Raw genomic sequence first — 23,205 nt, forward strand, 5'->3', positions numbered from 1 at the left:
CTTCATTTGCTAGGTACTTGTAGGACAATTCCAGAGACTACAAGCATTTTAATAAGTTTCAAATTATGGTTGTTCCACTGAGAACAGAGTTCCCAGAGTGCCTCTTGCAGCCATTCCAGAAGCCCTATCCCCTAAAATATGGCATATGCGCCCCCCAAAGCAAGGGACCCACCAGAAAGCATCACAGCCTTTCTGTGACTTAATCTCAGAAGTGACAGCCCATCACTTCTACCACATATTAGATGTGAGAAACACTAAATCCAATCCACACTCAAGGGGATTATATGAGGACATTAATACAAGGACATGGGGATCACTGGGATCAGCTTCTAGGCTACTGCAACCTGTCAGTATAGGATATATAATTTTTTTTTTTTTTTGGTAATACTCTACATATCCATTACAAGCATACCATTTTTAAAAGTCTGTACTCTATTTCAGATAAAGAAATGAAATAATTAGCTGGGACTATCAACTTTTTTAAGTGTTAAAGATTAGCCATCAATTCCAAAATGAAGAGCAAGCCACACGAAAATGGTTTAGGATCTTAATCAAGGACTAGAGAATAAAGCCTTTCGGTGTGCACAAAGCAAGCCTTTAAAAAAAGACAGATGTGATGACTTTTCAAGATAGAAGAAAAGATTCCTCTTTAGTTACTAAAATGATGCTTCCCTTAAATACAAACCCCCCCCCAAAAAAGAAGCAAGACAAAAAAAGCCTCTTAACCAACGCAGATTTTTATCCCTCTAGCTTCTGTAAATCAAAGTTATTTCTCTTGTTAAGAACATACTTACATTAGGTTTTGCCTAGGTGATTTCAACTTCAACTGTGAAATAACTGTCAGGTTTGGAAGAACTGTGTTTCATTCACACGCTTCTCGGTCACTGGTAACTTCCTTTCTCCTTCATTCATTCCTAGAAATGAAGAAACCCTCTAAGCTTCACTTAAAAATTTAAACTGAATGACTACATAATTGTGCTTCCTTTTTCAATAACAAAGTCCACTGAAGGCCACAACTCCCCTAATCCAAAATCATGGAGACCCACTCTTGTCTGCACTGGCACCTATGGGTCAAAAGCTCAAGATTAGTCACGGGAAATCTTCAGCCCAGAGATAACCAACCTCTCATACACTACTACAGGAAGGGTGAAACAGTGTAACACTTGGGAAAGTAACCTGGCATTATCTCATAAAGTTACAGATGTGTATCTATAATCGGGAACTCCACTTCTAAATGTATACCCCAGAGAAATTTTTGCACTAAGAGAAATTAAAAAGTTTATTCAGAGTTACACCGCAAAGAAAAAAGGAAACTACTTACAAAAATGTCCATCAATAGGAAAGTAGAAAAATGAGTTATAAGCCTGTGAATAGGCAGATATAATTGATAAATGTATTTCTATAATGGAATATTACTCAGCAGAAGAAAAAAAATGAACTAGCTCTACAGACAACAAACACAAACCAAAGTCAGCAACATAATTATAAAGGAAAAGGTCATAGAAAATAATTCCACATAATATGATGCATTATATTATATAAAGTTGAAAAATATGCAAAAGTAAACAATACACTGTTTGAGGATTGTGGTAATGTCAATTATGCACCGGAGAAAAATACAGGATCTTAACACAATCCTGTGTGTGTGAAAGTCACTGCAAATAGGATCTCCTGAAGACATTGTTTTTGTTTAGGTGTGGCCCAACTGAATTAGGTTGGGCCTTAATCCTATTTCTCCCCTATTGGGGAGAAAACATTGCCTTGCTGACACCTCAATTCTGGATCTCTCCTAGCCTCAAAACCATGAGCCAATAAATGTGTGTTGTTTAAACTAATCCATCACATGATACCTGGTTTAGCAGCTGGGGAACTAAGACAGGAAAGCACACAGATAAAGTAAGAGTATCCAAGAAAGTAAAGAAATGAAGGAAATGATAACACAGACTGCAAGAGCGGTTATATGTGCGTTCAAAAGTTCAATTAGCAACTGCAAAGACGGCCGTAACTCAATTCATTTCAATTCTGACTCTGACTAACCAGAGTTAGACCAAATTCCACAGGTTAAGGGCAATCCTCTGCAAGACTGTTTGAGGACTGCAATTATTGTTCATAAGTTCAGAGGCTAGGCCACAGGCAATTATAACCAAGACTGCTGACTGACTGACCAAAATCTGGAATCCCCCCCACTCTGTTTTTTTTTTTTGATAATTTCCTAGAACTACACATAGAACTCACTGAAAGTGCCATATCTACTATTATAGTTGATTACAGTAAAAGAATACAAAGCAGTAGAAAAGAAGAGACACAGGGTGAGGTCTGGGAGGGTCTCGAATGCAAGTTTCCAGATCCTCTCTACATGGACTCAGAACACACCACTCTTGCACCACAGATATGTATCTTCTCAAACACAAAAGCTCACTGAAGCTTCAAGTGTCTAGGTTCATATGGGTTTCGTTAAGCAGGCGAGATTGGAAAACTCAAACGCCCACATGGTTGAACTCAATCTGCAGCTCCCCATCCCATCCAGGAAGACAGGCTGGCATGACTTGGCTCCGACTCCTAACCTCCTCAACACATGGTCAGACTTTCTGGTGCGGCCAGTCCCCACCCTAAGACTACAGGTGTGTCTGGCCCCATCATGAATAACAGAAGACACTACAATCACTAGGACCAGCTAAATTTTCCATTATGCTACAAGTTACTTCTGAAGGGAAGAGAAAGCCCATCAGGAAGGGGCACAGAGGAGATTTAAAAGATATTGGTAATATTCTATTTTTAGAACTTTATATATGCAAATTACATGTTCTGTATATGTGCTGTATTTCATAAATTTTTTTTTTAAAGAGCCAAACTGACAACTAAGGCCTTTCCAATACAGAAAGATACTGACACTGATGCAGTTGGATCCCAATATGCACATGTTCATTAGAACCCTCAGAGTGAGCCAAAAGTTAACACACAATATGATCAACGATGTTCAATCCCAGAAAGCGTATATATTGCAGAACTGAAGTAGATTCCCTGACCTTTCCTGTTTCTCCCTACCTTTCCTTAAACCTCTATCTTCTTGACCAATTCACCTTCTACCAGCTCAACCTCTGAACCTGAATTAAATACCACTTCCCCAGGAAACTCTGCCCATCAACCTATCAGACCTAGGAGCACCAATTCTCTCCATCTCAACAGCACTCCTTTTACTTCAAGGCCCTTATCATATTACCTAGGATTACACTGAATCCTCTATCAGAGATAAGCACCTGGAGAACTAGAACTTTAGACATAGCAGCCTGGCCCAGAAAAGGCACTCACTTATTTGCTGACCACTGAATGACCAAATGAGTAAAAACAGCCAGGCATATCAGAGTGGGCCGAGTAAAGAAACTGTATCCAGCCTAGTAAAAACACTCTCAAAAACTGAAGAATCAAAAATTACATCATGTGAAGATTTCAGCATCAAAATTGTTCATACAAAGAAGATGAGATTAAAAATTGTCAGCTAAAGCAAAAAATAATGTTTGTAGTACATACATTGATCAGCTTCCATATTCACAGTAGCCAGAATTAGAAGGCATAAGAACTTCCTGAAAGATTTTTTACTACCAGTACAGTCCACTGCACTACAAATTATCTTGGAAACCAGTCACATAACTAGAAAACAGGTTTGGTTCACAAGTAATTTTAACAGAGGAAAAAAAAGAATTTGGCATTTCAAGACTCAGTTAGAAATTTTAGCAATTTTTTTTTTTGCTTTGGGATATTTAAACTTTTTCCTCCAAAACTATAAGCCTAAACATTAAGTGGTTATGCCAGAAGTGAACTACTACATAGGAAAAAATAGAGACCACAAATTAACAGGGATGCTTCTCAAGACTAGACACTACTGATAATAAACAGGGTGGGTGGGGGGCACGACTAGTTAAATCAATTCATTCCAGTCTATGCTTTGAGCTCAGTTCTACTTGGAGCTAATTTAAAGAAGACAAAAGGGTAGCACAAGAGTTGCTAGATCAAGCAAGTAAAAATACAGGACTCCCAGTTAAATTTGGATCTCAGATACAAAGAATACATTTTTAGTATAAGTTTGTCCCATGCAGTATATATACTAAAAATTTATTATTATCTGAAATTCAAATTTAACAAGGGCAACCTACATTTTATTGGGCAAACCTAGTTGGAGCCAAACATGAAATCGATTTAATTTCCTCATTTTGTAGAAGAAACTGAGACCCAAAGAAAGGAAGTGGCTTACCTAAGCTTAAATTAAAGATCAAGAAAGTGAGTCTGTTTTCAAACAGGAATAGAAAAGCAAAGAAAAAATGACAGAAAGCGCCACACTCACAAAGAGTTCATCTTCCAGATGAATGGCACATTAACAAATACACAAAACAGTTCCTCAACTCAGAGCTTCTCAACCAGTGTTCCCTGGGAGTCCTTGACAGTAGTGTGGGAAAGAAAGAGACAAAAGTTTCATTACAATATTTTTTACAAATTAGGCTTCCAAATAAGGCTTTGTTTAAAGAAAGAGGGTTGCCACAGGCTGGATCTGAGTTTTATCACACTGTAAGTTAAAAAAAAAAAAAGTGCGAAGAGAAAAGGACACTTTCCCCTATATATCAATGTGTGGCACTTTTACTAAGCTTAATAGCGCAAGATTCAATCTACAATTATTTTAAAGTTAGCCACCTTCCTTCAGCCACCACTCATCTCCTCTCCTTGAATGATTTCTGAAAGACATTGGTCTAGCAAGGGTATTACTGTACCTTGAGGGTAGCAGTTACAAAACAGAACCAACAAAAATAAGGTAGTTGGCACTTGGCTTTTTTCTTTTTTTTAAGAAAGTTATACCAAACAGTCTTCTTCAAAGAGAATAAAGAAGGCAAGGACGTATTTCTTCAATCACCAAGAATATATACATATTTTGTTATGAGATGGGCGCACAGTCAAATATATTTTTCCTATTTTTTCTATTTAGGAGATCCTGCTTAATTGTTGGTCAATTTTCAGAAAAGTAAGAATCAGTGCAGTTTGTAAATGTTCTGACTTTACCAAGAAATGTTTTGTCTCTTCTTTTGTACATAACCTGTGCTACTGAAGGCTAAATCCTCAAAAGAAAACCTTCAAGGGGACTAGTAATTCCTTGAAGTAAAATGATGGTGTTGCTACTAATTCATATTCCATACATCAGATACAGAAGACTCGTTGGTAGTGGGCAAATGCTACACATCCTGTGCACATGAACTCAACTTCGTAGAAAAAGAGTTTGCATTGATCAGTTGTCTATGAATATGGATTTCAAAACAAAGCCTCAACTTAGAATTTCATTATGATTAAAATCATCACTGCCTCCAAGTTTAAACTTCTATTTAAGACTTCCCAATACAGGAAAAATGCATATCTATTTGTGGCTTTTTGTAAATATAAATGCATTACTCTATGGCTTAACAACAACAAAAAAAACCGTTTCTGTTAGCGTTTCTTAATCCAGCCAACAGAATTATCTGCGGAAAAACGGAGCAGATAATAGAGTTTTTCATATACAAGAAGTGTTTTCCCCGAAACCTGAGGAAACTAAACTGTTGTAAGAGTATTTGTAAAAACTGAAATTCAGTGAATAAAAAGAATAAATTTTAAAAAGATGGTTGCACTGCTTTAAAAACAAAAAAACTTGAAAATTCAATAATATAAGTCGTTGTGCTCCTAGAAAGTTTTCCACAAAAAAATTCCACACAGGTGAACATGAATCCAAATCGTCTTAGATGTAAACAGATTTAAAAACAAACAAGAACTTCGCTATTAAAGGACAAAAGATCTACCTATGCGGTCCCTTTAGCAGCTTCCAACATACGCAGAATTCTCTAGAGAGCACAAACGTCATAGGTGGCAGATCCTCACAGATCACCCAGTTCAAACTTTCACTTTACAAACGTGGAAACACAGGCCAAGGACGAGCGCGGAAAGCCTGTCCGGAGCAGGACTCACACAGGAACCCGAAGCTGCCGCCCAAGGGCAGGCGAGCGCCGGCGGAGAGACCCCCGGGTAATGTTCGCTGTCGTCTCCCCGGCAGGCCCCTGCGCCCGCCCCGCCCTGCCCACCTGTCGAGGGCCGAGCAACCGGGAGCCACACCCCTTCCCGGACCCGGGGGCCTGCGCGGCCAGGGCCGGCGGAGACGGTGCATGCAGGGAGGGCGCACGGCCCCGGGGGCCGCGAGACTTACCTCAAGTGGGTGCTGAGCTCGCTGCCCAACGGGCTCGGCCCGCTTTGACCATGCCGGAGACTCGAAAGCAGCCGGGCAGTCCTCCGCCACCTCCACGCCTGTTTACACCTCTCGGTTGGAAGACACTCGACTGGACCGTCACGTGACAACGTAGTCACGTGGTCGCCTGGGGCTTGGGCGGAGCTGTTACCCTGGCAACCCCAGCGCGCTGGTAGCTGAACGCTGCAGCCCTCTGGGCTGCCGTTTATCTGTTGGGCGGAAGCAACAGATGACGCACCTTGACCCACCCAGGTCGAGAAATGAAAGGCTACCTAAGGCTTTGACTTACGGCTTTAGTGACCCTTGGACTTGACCGGTAGTAGTATTCGTGTTTGGGGAGAAGGGAATTTAGCCTGCCTTGTGTTGAACTTGAAGAAAATGGAGAACGCTTTTATTTTAAACCCAAACTTCACAAAAGACAACAGGGCACAGGGGACTAAATAGTGTTGTTTGCTCCTTTATCCGGAGTGAAAGGTTGATGCCCACAGCCTTTTCCCGCCAGAGAAAGAGCAGCAGGGAGGGATACAGGACTTAAAACTTTTATTTTATATTTTATTACAATTTTCATAGTTATTAGTCTCTGTGTAAATACACATATCTACTTGATTTAATATTCAACCTTTCGCTATGTAGCTAGTTTTTAGTGAATATCTCTACCAAATAGTTTTCCTAGATCAAACTTTGCAGATATAAAGTTCCTGCAATTGTCAATTTTATTTCTCCCATAATATTCATAATAAACAGGATAAAACACTAGTAGTTTGTATTTTTTTTCTCAGTAAATTATTGAGTTAAAAGCAAAGCCTCTCAACTATTTCAGAATTGTTCTGTTGTCCAGGAGTGATCGATTGCATAGCTGATCCAGTCGTCGCTACAAGTCTGATCATGTTGCATATATTTGCTGTCTCAGTAAAGGACAAAATGACAGGCCCAAACAGCAAGCTCAAAATCTACTCCAGGTCAGTAAAGCAGGGTCAAATACCTTCATTTCTATACCACAGCTACAATGCAACATGAAGAGGAGGAAGTGCAGTAATGAATTTTCTGCATACTTATTTCTCAGAAGAGAACAGGTTGTCAAGGCCAGCTGCCACAACATTGTTGGGTATTTCTGCTGCTTTGGCTTTTCCCCAGGTATTTCCATGAAAGCAGGAACATTATCTTCCACTGGCTTACCTTATGTCTAGACCATGCCGGTGAGCAAAAAAAAAAAGTTGGTTGAATAATCTATGGACCTGGAATCCTGCATATCTATGGGAAGTGGCAGACAACCTTCCTGATTCCAGAGAGATCTATGGGCTGTGCAGAAGGGCTGAGAAGCAGTCTTCATGGAGGCAAAACTAGGGCAAGTCAGGCATTAACATCGTGGCGATATACTTAACCTTTCTGAGCATCTTTCATCCTCTAAGAGGAAGAAAGACAACTACTGAATAGAATGGTTATGGAGAGGAAATGCCTGACAATATTTTGGGACAACACAAAGTGAACAATAAATGTAAACATCTTTTGGCAACATAGTAGTGATATAGGTGCTCAGAGTCCTGAGGTAAAGGGGGCTGAAAACCTCAGTATGTGTGTTCTGTACCAGATCAGGACCCTTGCCGCCTGGCCTGCAGCAAGAAAGTAAAGCAGCATTGGGAAGGAGCTTCTGCAAATAGAATGGAAGGGAAGGCTGTCATAGGGAGGAATTCTCACAGGTGATTAGGTGCCTATCCCAAACAGAGTGCTGGCCTGTTACAGCAAGTTAATTCCAAATCCTGTTTATGTTGATGGGGACTTCTTGTACACTCCTTTCCATAGCCTTGGCCTTATAGGGAAATTACCCATCCCTTCCTAGAGGACTGCTTGAGCCAGGTGACCCATGTTACCCTCAGAGCCAGTCAAACCTAATTCTCCACCATAACATTTTAACCATGTACTAATTTACTTAGAGTGCCAATGTTAAGTACGTATAAAATGCATTGTTATGTATAAGATATACTGCAAATGTATATTTTCTATAATGGCATTTCATCCACCATAGAGGATATACAAGTGTTCCTGTTACAATGCAGAATGTAAGAAATACTGCAAAGCTATGAACAATAATAAGTCGTAACAAAGCTATTATGAGGTAGAGCTTAAAATCATATTTCCTGATTCCAACTTTGAGTGCCTTTTCCCGTTATTAATAAACATGAAGATATGGTTTCACAATATCTTTGTTTACTCATTCCTGATTCTGACCTGCCTGTTGTATGCTACCAACAATTATTTTTGACATATTTCAAAGACAAAACCAATTTTTTTTCAAGATGGTGGAGTAGGGATGTCTAGAATTGTTCATCCTCCATGGAAGCTGGTAAATAAGCAGGAATAGTCTGGAACAACTATTTGAGGGTCCATAGAAAACACAGGGACACTGTATACCATCCAGGGAAAAGTGGAAGAAACTAATAAATTGCAGTGAAGATCAATGTATACATATTTCCATGCCACAAAGACTGGTGCCCATCCACCCTGACACAGCAGGCTGCCTTGAAGAGCCACTCTCTGGCTGCAAACAGAAGCTTTCTTTCCCAAGAACAGGGCAGGAAAACAGCCAGGCACCAACTGTGGCTTTTGAGCAGAAAATTCAGACCACTGGGAACAGCTACATTCTAAAGCAGCCGGCAGCCTTGGTTTCAACCACACCCCTGGCAAGGGAGGAAGTGGGGGTGATTGAGAAATGCAGTAACTTCTCAGGGTGGCAGGGAACAGTTTGAAGGGTGGCTCTTCCCCAAGAGAAGGGGCAGGGAGGCACAGCCCAGTGCAGTTTGACACTGTTGATTAGAGAATTCACATCACAGGATCTGGGGAGCTGAACAAGAATTTCAAACCACTGCAGATAAAAGGGGCTGGCAGTCTTGATTTCAACTGCACCCCTGGCAGGAGTGGGTAGGTTGAAAATCAAAGGCATAGTACAAACCTTAGGACTGTCAAGAAAAATTGGCTAAAGCACCAACTGATGGGTAGGCCAGGAGGGTACAGTTTCAGGGAACCATCAAAGAAAAGACTGGTATCCTTCCAGTTCTCATCCCCAAGGTACTCTAGAACCAATTTACACCCCTTTCATGGGACCTATCCCTGTTTTAACTGGGAAATACTGACTTGAGAAGGTCCTCTCTGGGGTGACCCTCATCCAGAGAATTACATCCATGGAAAAGCAGCTAGAGACAAAGAAAGGAGTGTTAAAATGCTACAGAGGAAAATAAAAAACAAACAGAACAGATCAACATTCCAGAAGGAGGAAAAGGGGAATGGAAGCTTTCTCCTGGGGTGAAACAAATGCACAATAGTGCAATCTCAAAAATCATACAAAATATGCAGGGTAGGAATCAGATAAATAAGACTTTAAAAATTCTGATTGGTTAAACAGAAGCTACTCTAAAGGTCTAAAATAAGTAGAGAAGGTTTGTTAAAGAAGAGGTTTTTTTTTTAAACACAAAGCCAATTAACAAGAAAACCTTAGACGAGAGAAACTGACCCTCAGAGTAAACTCATCAAGGTAATCAGATGCCTAGATACGAGTAAAAAATTACAAGCCGTACTTAGAAGTAGAAGGATACGGCCCAGTAAAAGGAAAAAATTAAAACCGAGATAAGATACAGGATTTCAAACTACTAATCAATCATGTTCAAAAAAACCTCCTAAATCCATCCAAGGAGATGAAGGGAACTAAGGATACTAAGTAAAGGATACTAAGAAAACACTGAAGGGAACTAAGGATACTAAGTAAAGGATACTAAGAAAACACTGAGTGAGCATAAAGAAAAACTCAAAAGCATGCAAAATATTAACAGAACTTATGGAAATTAAAGTAAAATAGAAGAGATAAAAAAGTACATTAGAGACATACAGTGGCATATTTAAACAGGAAGAAGAAAGGATCAGCAAGCTAGAGGACAGGACACCTAAAATCTTACAATCAGAAGAACAGATAGAGAAAAGAATGGAAAAAAATGAAGCAGGGTCTCAGGTACTGAATGACAGTACAAAGTGCACATACATGTCATGGGGTTCCAGAAGAAAAAAAAAAGAGGAAAATGGGTAGAAAGAATATTTGAGGAGATAATGGCTGAAAATTGCCCAACTCTTATGAAAGACATAAAGGTACATGTCCAAGAAGTACAATATACTCTGAACAGAATAAACCTTAATGAACCTACTCCAAAATACATACTAATCAGAATGTTAAATGCCAAAGTCAGAGAATTCTGAAAGTACCAAGAAAGAAGTGATTCATCACATATGAGGGACACTTAATAACACCAAGTCCCAATTTCTCATCAGAAACTATGAAGGCAAAAAGGCAGAGGTATGATATATTTAGGGAACTGAAGGAGAAAAGCTGCCAACCAAGAATGCTTCACCCAGAAAAACTGTCCTTCAAAAATGAGGGAAAGTTTAAAATAGTCACATGTAAACAGACACTGAGAGAGTTCATTAACAAGAGATCTGCTTTACAAGAAATACAAAAGGGGGATTTCCGGGAAAATGGCAGACCGGAGTGGGGTGAGTTCAATCCGGCTCTGTGAAACAAGATAGGGGATGGGAAGAAAATGACTAGCACAGGGGTCCCACGGTGTGAGGAAACAAAGAGGGTCTTTAGGCAGTTCTGGGGAGGAAAGCGGGTAGGTCAGGTGACCGAGCTCCCCACTGGGCAGGCTGTTTCGCAGTGTGCAGGAAGGTACCATAAGAGGGAGCTGACTATCCTTGGCTCTAACCTGAACCAGCTGCAGGCTGGGTAAAACTCCCCACAAGGATCACAGTGAACAGTACCCAGGGGGAGCCCAAAGGTGGGCCTGATCTTCCACTGTGGGGGTGGGACTAGGGACAGGTGAAGTAAGCACCCAGCTGGGTGCTAGAAATAGCCAGCCTGCTAGAGTGGTGCCTGGGAGACCCACCACCACTACAGGACAGCTGATCCACCAGGTCGACTGGTTGGCTGCCCAGTCCTCCTGGCAGAGACCCACGGATGGGCCACCCTGGGCCAGGAGCAGCCCCCTGCAGAGCACACCATCCTTGAGTCGCTTTGGCCAGGATGGGTGGGGCTGAAAAAGAAGAAGCAGGTGTACCATGCATTGGGGAGAAGGAGTAAGTGCAGGCAGACAAACTCCCTATCTGCGTAGGTTTTTATTTTCTACTTTTACTTTTTGTCTTAATATCTTTTTTCTTTCCCCACTTTTTAAAATATATTTTTCTATACATTTTTATTAGTAGCATCACTGTGCTTTTCATTATTTTTTATTTTTATAGATATTTTATATTTTTATTCTTTATTTCTTATTCCACATATTATTCATTTTCTCATTTCTTTTTTCTCTTAAATTTTCTCCCCCATTGGTGGGCACCAGTCTGACTTCACTCCAGGTATACCCTGGAGTGTCTCCTTTTGATTCTGGGGCCTACTAATGTTGAAGTGTGTTTTGTTGTTTTTCTTGATTTTGTGTTTCATAATTTTATTACATTCTTATTATCTCTTTTTCTCTTCTTTACTGTTTTTTTTTTTTTTTTTTTTTTTGATGCATGGTCCAGAAGTTGAGCCTGGGTCTCCCACATGGTAGGCAGCCATTCTGCCACTGAATCTGCCACCCGCGAATCCATGCTTAGCTTCTAATAGATCCTTAAGTTGAATTATATTCCCCACATGGGATTTGGACCTTGATTTGTTGGAGTATAACTGACAAACCAAGTGCAAAAGGAAAAATTCAGTAAAAACTAATTAAATACAAAACTTTATAAGAGTGAAGGAAACCAAATTACAAAATAACCATATCAAGATTATCAAATGCCCCAAACACAACAGAAAAGACACAAAGCACATGAAGATCCAAACAGAAATGGCCCAGCCAAATGAACAAATCAAAATTCCAGAGCAAACACAGAATATGGAACAACTACTCAAGGATATTTAAAAAGAAACAACAGATATCAACAAGACACTAGAAAAGCATAAAGAATTTAGAAGGTTAAAGAGAAAAAGGACAGATATCATAGAAACAAAAGATAGAACAAATTAGAAATATACTACAGACACATGATAGCAGATTCAAAGAAGAAGGCAGACTAAGTGAGCTAAAAGATAGGACAATTGAATTAGAGCACACAAAAGAACAAATGGCAAGGAAAATGGAAAAAAAGTGCAAGTGGATCTTAGGGAAATGAAGGATAACAAGAGGCACACAAAAATAAGAATCATTGGTGCCCCAGAAGAAGAGAAGAGTAAATGGTTGGGAAAGTTAATTGAAGCTAGAACCAGGGAAAACTTCCCAGCCCTTATAAAAGATGTAAATATGCAAGTCGAAGAGGATCAACAAGCTCCAAATACAATAAATCTGAACAGGTCTACTCCGAGACACATACTAATCAAACTTTCAGGTGCTGAAGAAAAACAGAAAGACCTAAAAGCAGCACAAGAAAAGCAATCTACTACATACAAGGGAAAACAAATAAGACTGACTTCAGACTCAACAGGAACCATGGAAGTAAGAAGGCAGTGACATGATATATTTAAGATCCTGAACAAAAAAGGCTTTCAACCAAGAATTCTTTATTCAGCCAAGTTATCCCTCAAAATTGAGGGAGAGATTAACATCTTCAAAGACAGAGAAAGATTGAGAAAACTAGTTAACAAGAGACCAGCTCTACAAGAAATACTAAAGGGAGTTCATCAGCTGAAAAGAAAAAAGACAGGAAAGGGAGGTCTGGAGGAGGGCACAGAATTGAAGAATAAGAATAATGGTAATTTAAAGAAATAAAAGAGAGCAAAGGAAAATAATATACAGATCTGAAAAATAAAAACTAAAGGACAAGATGGTAGAGACAAGAACTGCTTTTACCGTAATTACTTTGAATATTAATGGACTAAACTCACCAATTAAAAGATACACTGGCACAATGGATTAGAAAACACAATTATCTATATGCTGTTTAGAAGAGACACAATTTTAGACTCACAGACACAGCTTGAAAATGAAAGGATGGAAAAAGATCTTCAATGCAAGCTATAACCAAAAGAAAGTAGGAGTAGCTATGGTAATATCACACAAGATAGACTTTAAATGTAAAGACATCCTAACAGACAAAGAAGGATGCTACAAATTAATAAAGGGGAAAATTTACCAAGAAGAAATAGCAATCATAAATGTGTAAGCTCCCAATCATGGAGCTCCAAAGTATATGAGGCACACACTGGAAAAACTGAAGGGACCCATCTACATATCAACACTGAGAGTGGGAGACTTCAATATACCACTCTCCACTATAGACAGAAAAACAAGACAGAGAATCAACAAGAAAATAGAAAACCTAAACAATGGGATAAATGAATTAGACAAAATAGACATAGATAATTACATTCTAAACACCAGGATATACATTCTTCGCTAGTGCACATAGAATGTTCTCCATGGTAGATCATATACTGGAATGCAAAGTGAGTCTTTATAAATTTAACAAGACAGAAATTGCCCAAAGCACTTTCTCTGATGACAATGGAATAAAATTGGAAATTAATAATCACCAAAGAAACCAGAGCTTTCATGAATATATGAAGATTAAACAACACATTTAAAGAATCAGTGGGTCAAGGAAGAAATTGTTAGAGAAATTAGTAATTATCTGCAGATTAATGAAAATGGGAATACAACATATCAAACTTATGGGATGCAGCAAAGACAGTGCTGAGAGGTAAATTCATTGCCCATAATGTCTGTATTAAAAAACATGAATGAGCAAAACTTGAGGATTTAACTGTTCATATGGACAATTTAGAGAAAGAACAATCAACTAACCCCAAAGCAAATAAAAGAAGAGACATAATTAAGACTAAAGCAGAAATAAACAAACGGGAGAACAAAACAATAGAAAGAATCAACAAAACTAAAACTTGGTTCTTTGAGAAAATCAATAAAATCATGGTCCCCAAAACTGCCTGAAAATGTAGAGCTGTGTTCCAATATCCATGTTTCTTGAAGATGACTGTATAATGATATAGCTTTCACAATGTGACTGTGTGATTGTGAAAACCTTGTGTCTGATGCTCCTTTTATCTACCTTATCAATAGACGAATAAAACATACAGAATACAAATAAATAATAGGGAGAACAAATGTTAAAATAAATTTAGTAGATTGAAATGCTAATGATCAATGAAAGGGAGAGGTAAGGGGTATGGTATGTATGAATTTTTTCCTGTTGTCTTTTTCTTTTTCTGAATTGATGCAAATATTATAAGAAATGATCATTATAATGATGAATATGCAAATATGTGATATTGTGAATTACTGATTATGTATGTAGAATGGAATGATCATATGTTAAGAATGTTAGTATTTATAATTAAAAAAAATTTTAAATTAATAAAAAAACCGGGTGGTCCTCTAGCTAGACTAATGAAGAAAAAAACTGAGGACACAAATAAATCAGAAATGGGGGTCATTACCACAGATCAGGAAGAAATTCAAAAATCATTAGGGAATATTATGAACAACTATATACCAACAAACTAGATAACTTAGATGAAATGGGCAAATACTTAGAAACACAAGAATTTCCTATACTGACTAGAGAAAAAACAGAAGATCTCAACAAAGCAATTACAAGTAAACAGACCAAATGTCATTAAAAATTTCCCACAAAGAAAAGCCCAGGACTAGATGGCTTCACAGGAGAATTTTACCAAACATTTCAAAAAGAACTAAAGCAAATTCTGCTCAAACTCTTCAAAAACTTGAGGAAAAGGAAAGCAACCTAACTCATTTTATGAAGCTAACATCACTCTAATACAAAATTGGATAAAGACAATACAAGAAAAGAAAACTACAGACCAATCTCGCTAATAAAGATAGCAAATTTTAAGAATGTAAAAATTCTTAACAAAATACTAGCAAATTGAATCCAACAACACATTAAAAGAATAACACATCATGACCAAGTGGGATTTTTATTAGGAATGCAAGGGTGGTTCAACATAAGAAAATCAATCAATGTAATACAGCACATTAACAAATCGAAAGGGAAAAATCACACGATCATATTGATTGATGCTGAAAATACATTTGACAAAATCCAGCATGTTTTTGGAATGTCTCAGCCATTGACACTTTGTCTCATTTCACTCTTCCCCCTTTTGCTCAAGAGGATTTTCTCAATCCCTTGATGTTTGGTCGCAACTCATTCTAGGGTTTTTCTCAATCCCTTTATGCTGAGTCCCACCTCATTCTAGGATTTCTGTCCCACGTTGCCAGGAAGGTCCACACCCCTGGGAGTCATGCCCCACGTAGACAGGGGGAGGGCAGTAAGTTTGCTTGTTGTGTTGGCTGGAGAGAGAGTCCACATCTGAGCAACAAAAGAGATTCTCTTGGGGTTGACTCTTAGGCCTAATTTTAAGTAGGCTTGACCTATCCTTTGTGGGGTTAAGTTTCATATGAACAAACCCCAAGACCAGGGGCTCAGCCTATAGCTTTGGTTGTCCACACTGCTTGTGAGAATATCAAGAATTCAACCTGGGGAGGTTGAAATTTCCCCCGTTCTCACCATTCCCAGAAGGGGACTTTGCAAATACTTTTCTGCTCACTGATCGAATCATTTGGGATTCAGTGGAGCATCACTCTGCACAAACCAACAAAATCTCATGTCCTACCCAAGGTTCCATGTACTTATGGTGTTCAACCAACTATCTACATAAGTTATATTAGGAGATGCACTAGTCAAAATATAAATATTGTACCAAATAAACATTTTTTGCTTTAGTCTCATACATAAGTTGAAAATTTTAAATATTAATTAGCATCTATTTTCAGCATCCTGCAGTAATGACATTTCTTTGTTCTTCTTCATGCAAAAATATTTTTAAAATTTGTACATTTAGTCACTGTCATTACACACTCTAGGAAATCCTAGATTATACCATCTCAATCTTTATCGTCTATCTTTCTTTCTGATTTCATTTATGCCCCCTAGACCTCTTTCCTCTACCATTCTCACATTCAGTTTCATTCACTGTTTTAACATAATTGTATTACAATTAGGTAGTATTGTGCTGTCCATTCCTGAGTTTTTCATTCAGTCCTGTTGCATAGTCTGTATCCCTTCAGCTCCAATTACCCAATATTTTCCCCTATTTCTATCTCCTGATGGTCTCTGTTACCAACGAAATTCTCCATGTTTATTCACTAATGTCAGTCCATATCAGTGAGACCATACAGTATTTGTCCTTTTGTTTCTGGCTAATCTCACTAAGCATAATGTCCTTAAGGTCCAACCAAGTTGTTACATACTTCATAACTTTATTCTGTCTTACAGTTGCATAATATTCCATTGTATGTATATATCACAGTTTGTTTAGCCGTCTGTTGATGGACATTTTGGCTGTTTTCATCTCTTGGTAATTGTAAATAATGCTGGTATAAACATTGGTGTGCAAATGTCTGTTTGTGTCCTTGTCCTCATGTCCTTTGAGTAGAGAGAGCATATAGATGGGTCCCATTCCCTAATCCATTCTGCCAGTCCATGTCCCCTAATTGGGAAGCTTAATCGAATACATCAGTGTTATTACTGTCCGGGCAGTACCCTCCTCTACCATTTTGCCTTTTGGCTTTTATATGTCCTTCTAATTTTCCTTCTTTTTACCTTTACTCACGGTCTTCCTTTCTGCACTCTTCTCCACACCTCTCTCTTCTGCCTTCATATCTGTCTCTAGCGCTCACTTCAATATTTCTTGCAGACCTGGTCTCTTGGTCACAAATTCCCTCAGTGATTTTTTGTCTGAAAATGTTTGAATTTCTCCCTCAATTTTGAAGGACAATTTTGCTGGATATAGAATTCTTGGTTGGCAGTTTTTCTCTTTTAAAAATTTAAATATATCATCCCACTGTCTTCTCGTCTCCATGGTTTCTGTTGAGAAATTTACGCATAGTCTTACTGGGCTTCCCTTGTATGTAATGGATTGCTTTTCTCTTTTGCTTTCAAGATTCTCTCTTTCTCTTTGACCTCTGACATTCTGATCAGTAAGTGTCTCGGAGTACGTCTATTTGGATGTATTGTTTGGGGTACACTGCACTTCTTGGATCTGTAATTTCAAGTCCTTCACAAGAGTTGGGAAATTTTCAGTGATAATTTCCTCCATTAGTTTTTCTCCTCCTTTTTCCTTCTCTTCTCCTCCTGGGACACCCACAACACGTATATTTGTGGGCTTCATATTGTCTTTCAGTTCCCTGAGTCCCTGCTCAAATTTTTTCTATTTTTTTTTCCCTATATTATCTTTTGCTTGTCAGATTTCCCATGTTCCATCCTCCAGCTTAGTAATCCTATCTTCTGCCTCTCAAAATCTAACATCGTAGGTTTCCATTGTTTTTTCATCTCTTCTGCTGTGCCTTTCATTTCCGTAAGTTCTGTGATTTGTTTTTTTCAGACTTTCAATTTCTTCTTTTTGTTCATTCCTTGCCTTCTTTATATCCTCCATCAATTCATTGATTTGGTTTTTGATGAGGCTTTCCATGTCTGTTTGTATATTCTGAATTAAATGTTTCAGCTCCTGTATCTCATTTGAATTGTTGGTTTGTTCCTTTGACTGGGCCATATCTTCAATTTTCCTAGTGTGATTTATTTTTTGCTGGCGTCTAGGCCTTAATTAGTTTATTCTGGAGATTGCTTGCACTTCTTCTACCTAGGGTTTTCTTGCTGGATGAATTTGTTGTCTTTCTTTGATGTTCAGTTCAGCATTTTCTGAACCACTAGCTTAGGTTTTGTTTAACAGAGAATTTTTCAGTTCTTGTTTTCTTGTTTCTTGCCCTGCTTGTATGGTGCCTTTTTCGCCCCCAGCCTGAGAAGGGTCTACATAGGTATTATAGACCCCAGCTGGATTTTCCCAGACCAAACTAGCCTGCTGTCAGGAGGAAAGAGTCCCTTGCATCAGTTTTCCCTGAGGGTAAGACCCAGCAGGTTGAAAGATTTTCCTGTGAAGTTTTTGGGCTCTGTTTTTTTTTATCCTGCGCAGTATGTGGTGCTTGTCTGCCTGCAAGTCCCACCAGCATAAGATGATGTGGTACCTTTACCTTTGACAGACTCTCCCTGCTGGGGACGTGGTGGAGACAGAGGAGAGGTTGTAGGCTGCTTTTAATGGTTTCAAATTACCAAACCCTGTGGTCTGAATTCCTTGAGGGAGGGATTCCACCTGAGTTGGGTGGGCCTCACCCCTCCCTGGGGAAGGCACAAGCTCAAGACCAGGTTTCAAAGAAGCTTGTTTCTGCCTATGCCTGGGGAAGTTGCAGCTTGAGAATTCTTGCTGCTGTATGCAAAGGTAGTCGAGCCTTTGTAGAAACACATCCACAAAAACCTGTTTCTTTTTTTTTCTCTTTTTCCGTCAGTCCTGTCCCCTTGGCAGCGGGGCAAAAATCATGACCTCTGCGTTGACCGGGTTCACCTGAGCTGGGGGCCTATTTTTAGTAGTCAGAATTTATTAATTAATTCCACACTTGAAGGTTAATTGTACTTAGCCCCTGCTGCTGGTAAAATCTTCTTCCTTTCCCCTCTGGGAAGTAGCTTGTGGGTGAGGGGCGCCGGCTGCTGTGGCTTGGGGAATTCATGATTCTGGGGGGCTCATAGCTGGTCCAGCTGGTCCAGACTCGGGTACACTGTGTGTCCAGTCACTGAAGTGGCCCCATGAGTTGTTCTGTACTGTTTCTGGTTATTCAGTAGTTGTTCTGGAGGGTGAACTAAATCCCACACCTTGCTAAGCTAACATTTGGTCCATCACTCTTCTTCAATTTTTTTGGAAGAGTTTGAGCAGAACTTAATTATTCTTGGAATGGTTGGTAGATTTCAGCCTTTGTAGGAATATTTTTGATGACTGATTGTTTCTCTTTAATTGTGATTGTTCTGAGATCTTCTATTTCTTCCTGAATCCGTGTAACTTATGTGTGTTTCCAGTTATTTGTTCATTTCTTCTAAGTTGTCTAGTTTGTTGGTGTACAGTTGTTCATACTGTCCTCTTATGATTTCCTTTATTTTTCTGGCTCTGTTGTAATGCACCACTCCTCATTTCTGATTTTATTCATTTGCATCTTCTCTCTTTTTTTCTTTGTCAGTCTTGCTAGTGGCCCATCAATTTTATTAATTTTCTCAAAGAACCAACTTTTAGCTTTATTGATTCTTTCTATTGTTCTTTTGTTCTCCCATTCATTTATCTCTGCTTTAATCTTTATTTTTCTTCACCTGTTTGCTTTGGGGTTAGTTTGCTCTTCCTTCTCAAGTTCCTCCAGGTTTGCTGCTAAGTCCTTGATTTTTGCTCTTTCTTTTTTTCTTAACATAGGCATTTATGGTGACAAACTTCCCCCTCAGCACAGCCTGTATCACACCATAAATTCTGATACGTTATATTCTCATTTTCACTTATCTCCAGATAGCTACTGATTTCTCTAGCAAGTTCTTCTTTGATCCACTGGTTGTTTAAGAATGTGTTATTTAATCTCCATATATTTGTGACTGTTCTCATTCTTTGGTGGTTATTGAGATCCATCTTCATCCGATTGTGATCAGAGAAAGTGCTTTGAATAATTTCAGTATTTTCAAATTCATAAAGATCTGTTTTATGCCCAGTCTCTGCACTCTTTACCCTATTCCACTGGTCAATCCATTTGTCATTGTGCCAGTACCATGCTGTTTTGACCATTGTGGTTCTATAGTCAGCTATAAAGTCAGGATCTGATAGTCCTCCCATTTCACCCATCTTTTTTTTTTGGATATCTTTTCCTATTTGGGTTCTCTTTCTCTTCCATATAAATTTTATAACCAGCTTTCCAAGTCTTCGAAGTAGGTTGTTGGGATTTTAATTAGTATTGCATTGAATCTGTTGATCTTTTTGGGTAGAACTGACAACTTTTTAAAGAATTTATTATTATTTTTTTACATGGGCAGGCACCGGGAATCAAACCCGGGTCCTCTGTCATGGCAGGCAAGCATTTTTGCCTGCTGAGCCACCATGGCCTGCCCAAAAACATCATTTGAAATAGAAGAATTAAATATACAAAAAGAGATAATAAAGATGAGAAAACGATTATTCAACAAATGGCAAAGGGCCCTGGTTATGGACAAAGAGCAAAACAAAATTTGCCAAAAGTTAAAAAACAGAAACAAAAACAAATAACTAGGAAACATGAAAAAGTTCAAGCTCATTACTGAGCAAAGAACCACTAAAACAATGAGACATCAGTTTGCACACTTGTTAAACCTAATGCTTAATGCTGACAGGGGGACAAAGACTCCCCCATGTGGGGATACTGACAATGTTAATCGGTGTAACTTAACTAGATAATGAGAACTATAATATCTTGAGCAATGGAAACAGTAAAAGTAAGACTTATTTTCTTTCGTTTGCTTAAAATTGAAGATAAATGTTTATTATGCCATTTATGCAAAAGCCAACAGTCCAAACTAACCACTGATTTGCCAGAAGACCATCCACGTGGCTCAATTCCCTGAGATCCTGCTCATATTTTTCCATTCTTTTCCAGTCTTCCCTGGACTCCTGCAGGGCAGGCAGGAACATCTTTTCCAAAATGCATGTGTTAGGCCCATAACTCATCATCACTGCTTTTATTTTTATGTATTTAACTATATATTGTTTCTTAAACTACCAAAGTCCAACATGCTTGGTATAACAAGTCAACATAAATTGGGGGATGAAAATGTTTATGGAATTAGTTAGTGGTAATGGTAGCAAAACTTTGAAAATATACTTAAACCACTGAATTGTACACAAGAAAGAAGCAAATTTTATGGTGTGTGAATTATACCTCCATAAAATGTTTTCAAGTCAGTATAAAGGTATAGTCAAATTATGCATTGAAAAAATGGTTTCCTCCCAACTCCCAACCTGACCCATTAAATCTAACCCACTAAGATAACCAATTTAAGCCTGGTGTGTTCTGTTTCCCCAAGCTCTCTCACAAACAACATACAGACTTATGAACCTACTTAGAGATACCCACTCCTTCTCTCTTTAAATAAAATTAATTTCCTCTGTGTATACGTTTCTCCGTGCCACTTTTTTCACTTAATTTCTCACAAACACACTATAGGAAAAAGCACAGATTTGGCTCCATCTTTTCTATATCTTCATAATACCCAATGGGATAAAGTATTCCATAATTAATCAGTAGTGCCCAATTGATGAACACTTAGGAGATTTCTAAGTTGTGCTACTATATGCAAACCTGACCTAAACATATGCATACATATATTCTTAGGCACTGTTCCTTTTATTTTTATAGACTTTCCAAAAATTATATCTGTCTCTAGTGCTCCCTTTAGTATTTCTTGCAGAGCTGGTCTCTTGGTCACAAATTCTCTCAGTGACTTTTTGTCTGAAAATGTTTTAATTTCTCCCTCATTTTTGAAGGACAATTTTGCTGGATATAGAATTCTTGGTCGGCAGTTTTTCTCTTTTAGTAATTTAAATATATCATCCCACTGTCTTCTTGCCTCCATGGTTTCTGCTGAGAAATCTACACATAGTCTTATTGGGTTTCCCTTGTATGTGATGGATTGCTTTTCTTTTGCTGCTTTCAAGATCCTCTCTTTCTCTTTGACCTTTGACATTCTAACTAGTAAGTGTCTTGGAGAACGTCTATTTGGATCTATTCTCTTTGGGGTGCGCTGCACTTCTTGGATCTGTAATTTTAGGTCTTTCATGAGAGTTGGGAAACTTTCAGTGCTAATTTCTTCCATTAGTTTTTCTCCTCCTTTTCCCTTCTCTTCTCCTTCTGGGACACCCACAACACGTATATTTGTGCGCTTCATATTATCATTCAATTCCCTGAGCCCCTGCTCAAATTTTTCCATCCTTTTTTTGGGCTTCTAGCTTAAGTTTTGTTTAACAGAGGGTAATTTTTCAGTTCTTGTTTTCTTGTTTCTTGTCCTGCTTGTAATGTGCCTTTTCCCTCCCCACCCTTAGGAGGGTCTACGTAGGTATTACAGACTCCAGTCGGGTTTTCCTGGACTAAGCTTACCTCCTTTCAGGGGGAAGGAATCACCTGCATCAGTTTTCCCTGAGGGTGAGACCCAGCAGGTTGAAAGACTTTCCTGTGAAGTCTCTGGGCTCTGTTTTTCTTATCCTGCCCAGTATGTGGTGCTTGTCTGCCTGTGGGTCCCACCAGCAAAAGATGTTGTGGCTCCTTTAACTTTGGAAGGCTCTCCCTGCTGGGGGCGTGGTAGAGAAGGAGGAAAGGTTGTAGGCTGGTTTTAATGGCTTCAAATTGTGAAGCCCTGGGGTCTGAATTCCTTGAGAGAGGGATTCCACCTGAGTTGCGTTTCCACCCCCCCCCACCCCCCACACCCCCCCAGGAGAAGGTTCAGGCGGGAGACAGCCCTGAAAGCAGCCTGTTTCTGCATTTGGGGCAGTTGCAGCGTGTGTAACCCCCCTCTGGGAAGCCGCCAGAGGGAGGGGCACCGGGTATTAGACAGTGTAAGGAAGTCATTGAAGACATTATGCAGGCGGCAATCCGTAGCCTTCGTTTCCCGAATTAATCCATCCACTTGTTTCTTGATTTCATGGGTCCTAGAGATAGTCTGCTGTGAGAATTCCTGTAGAAACTGCAGTAGCTATTTTAGAAATAAATATACAGCAATATCAATATTAAAAGCCTCCATCCTGTGTATCAAAACAAATAGCCTATTTCTTTTCACCTTTATGAATACGTATTTGTGATGGAATATCAAAAGGATATTGCTTTTGACTGTACAAAGACCAAGCGGTGCTGAAAAACACTAAACTCATCAAAACAACGGCAACGAAAGGATGGACACTCGCTATCTCGTTTCCGGGGGAATCTCCTGTTTGGCTGTCATTCTACAAGGATCACAGATGCAGGAGAAAACAACAAACCACGCTCTTAAGAAAGAACACTACTCACATGGGACTCGGAAATCAA

The 23,205-nt window shown here is 39.0% G+C and overlaps 1 protein-coding gene across 12 annotated transcripts in view; it reads right to left on the reverse strand.

Annotated features, from left to right (window-relative positions):
- Positions 1-23,205, reverse strand: part of MARCHF8 (membrane associated ring-CH-type finger 8) — a 237,764-nt gene that overhangs the window by 155,216 nt on the left and 59,343 nt on the right. For 2 of the 12 annotated variants that reach the window (XM_077124606.1, XM_077124605.1), the window contains exons 1-2: positions 6,215-6,406; positions 795-914 (exon numbers count right to left, since the gene is read on the reverse strand). The exons of 2 other annotated variants lie outside the window; for them this stretch is intronic. The gene's annotated coding sequence lies outside the window, so the exon portion shown is untranslated. Of the gene's footprint in view, positions 1-794; positions 915-5,813; positions 6,103-6,214; positions 6,434-23,205 lie in introns of those variants that run through there. 8 more of the 12 variants (XM_077124619.1, XM_077124609.1, XM_077124623.1 and 5 more) reach the window with 8 other exon arrangements.

The sequence above is a fragment of the Tamandua tetradactyla genome, chromosome 13 (assembly GCF_023851605.1).
Source record: "Tamandua tetradactyla isolate mTamTet1 chromosome 13, mTamTet1.pri, whole genome shotgun sequence".
NCBI classification, from domain to species: Eukaryota; Metazoa; Chordata; class Mammalia; order Pilosa; family Myrmecophagidae; genus Tamandua; species Tamandua tetradactyla.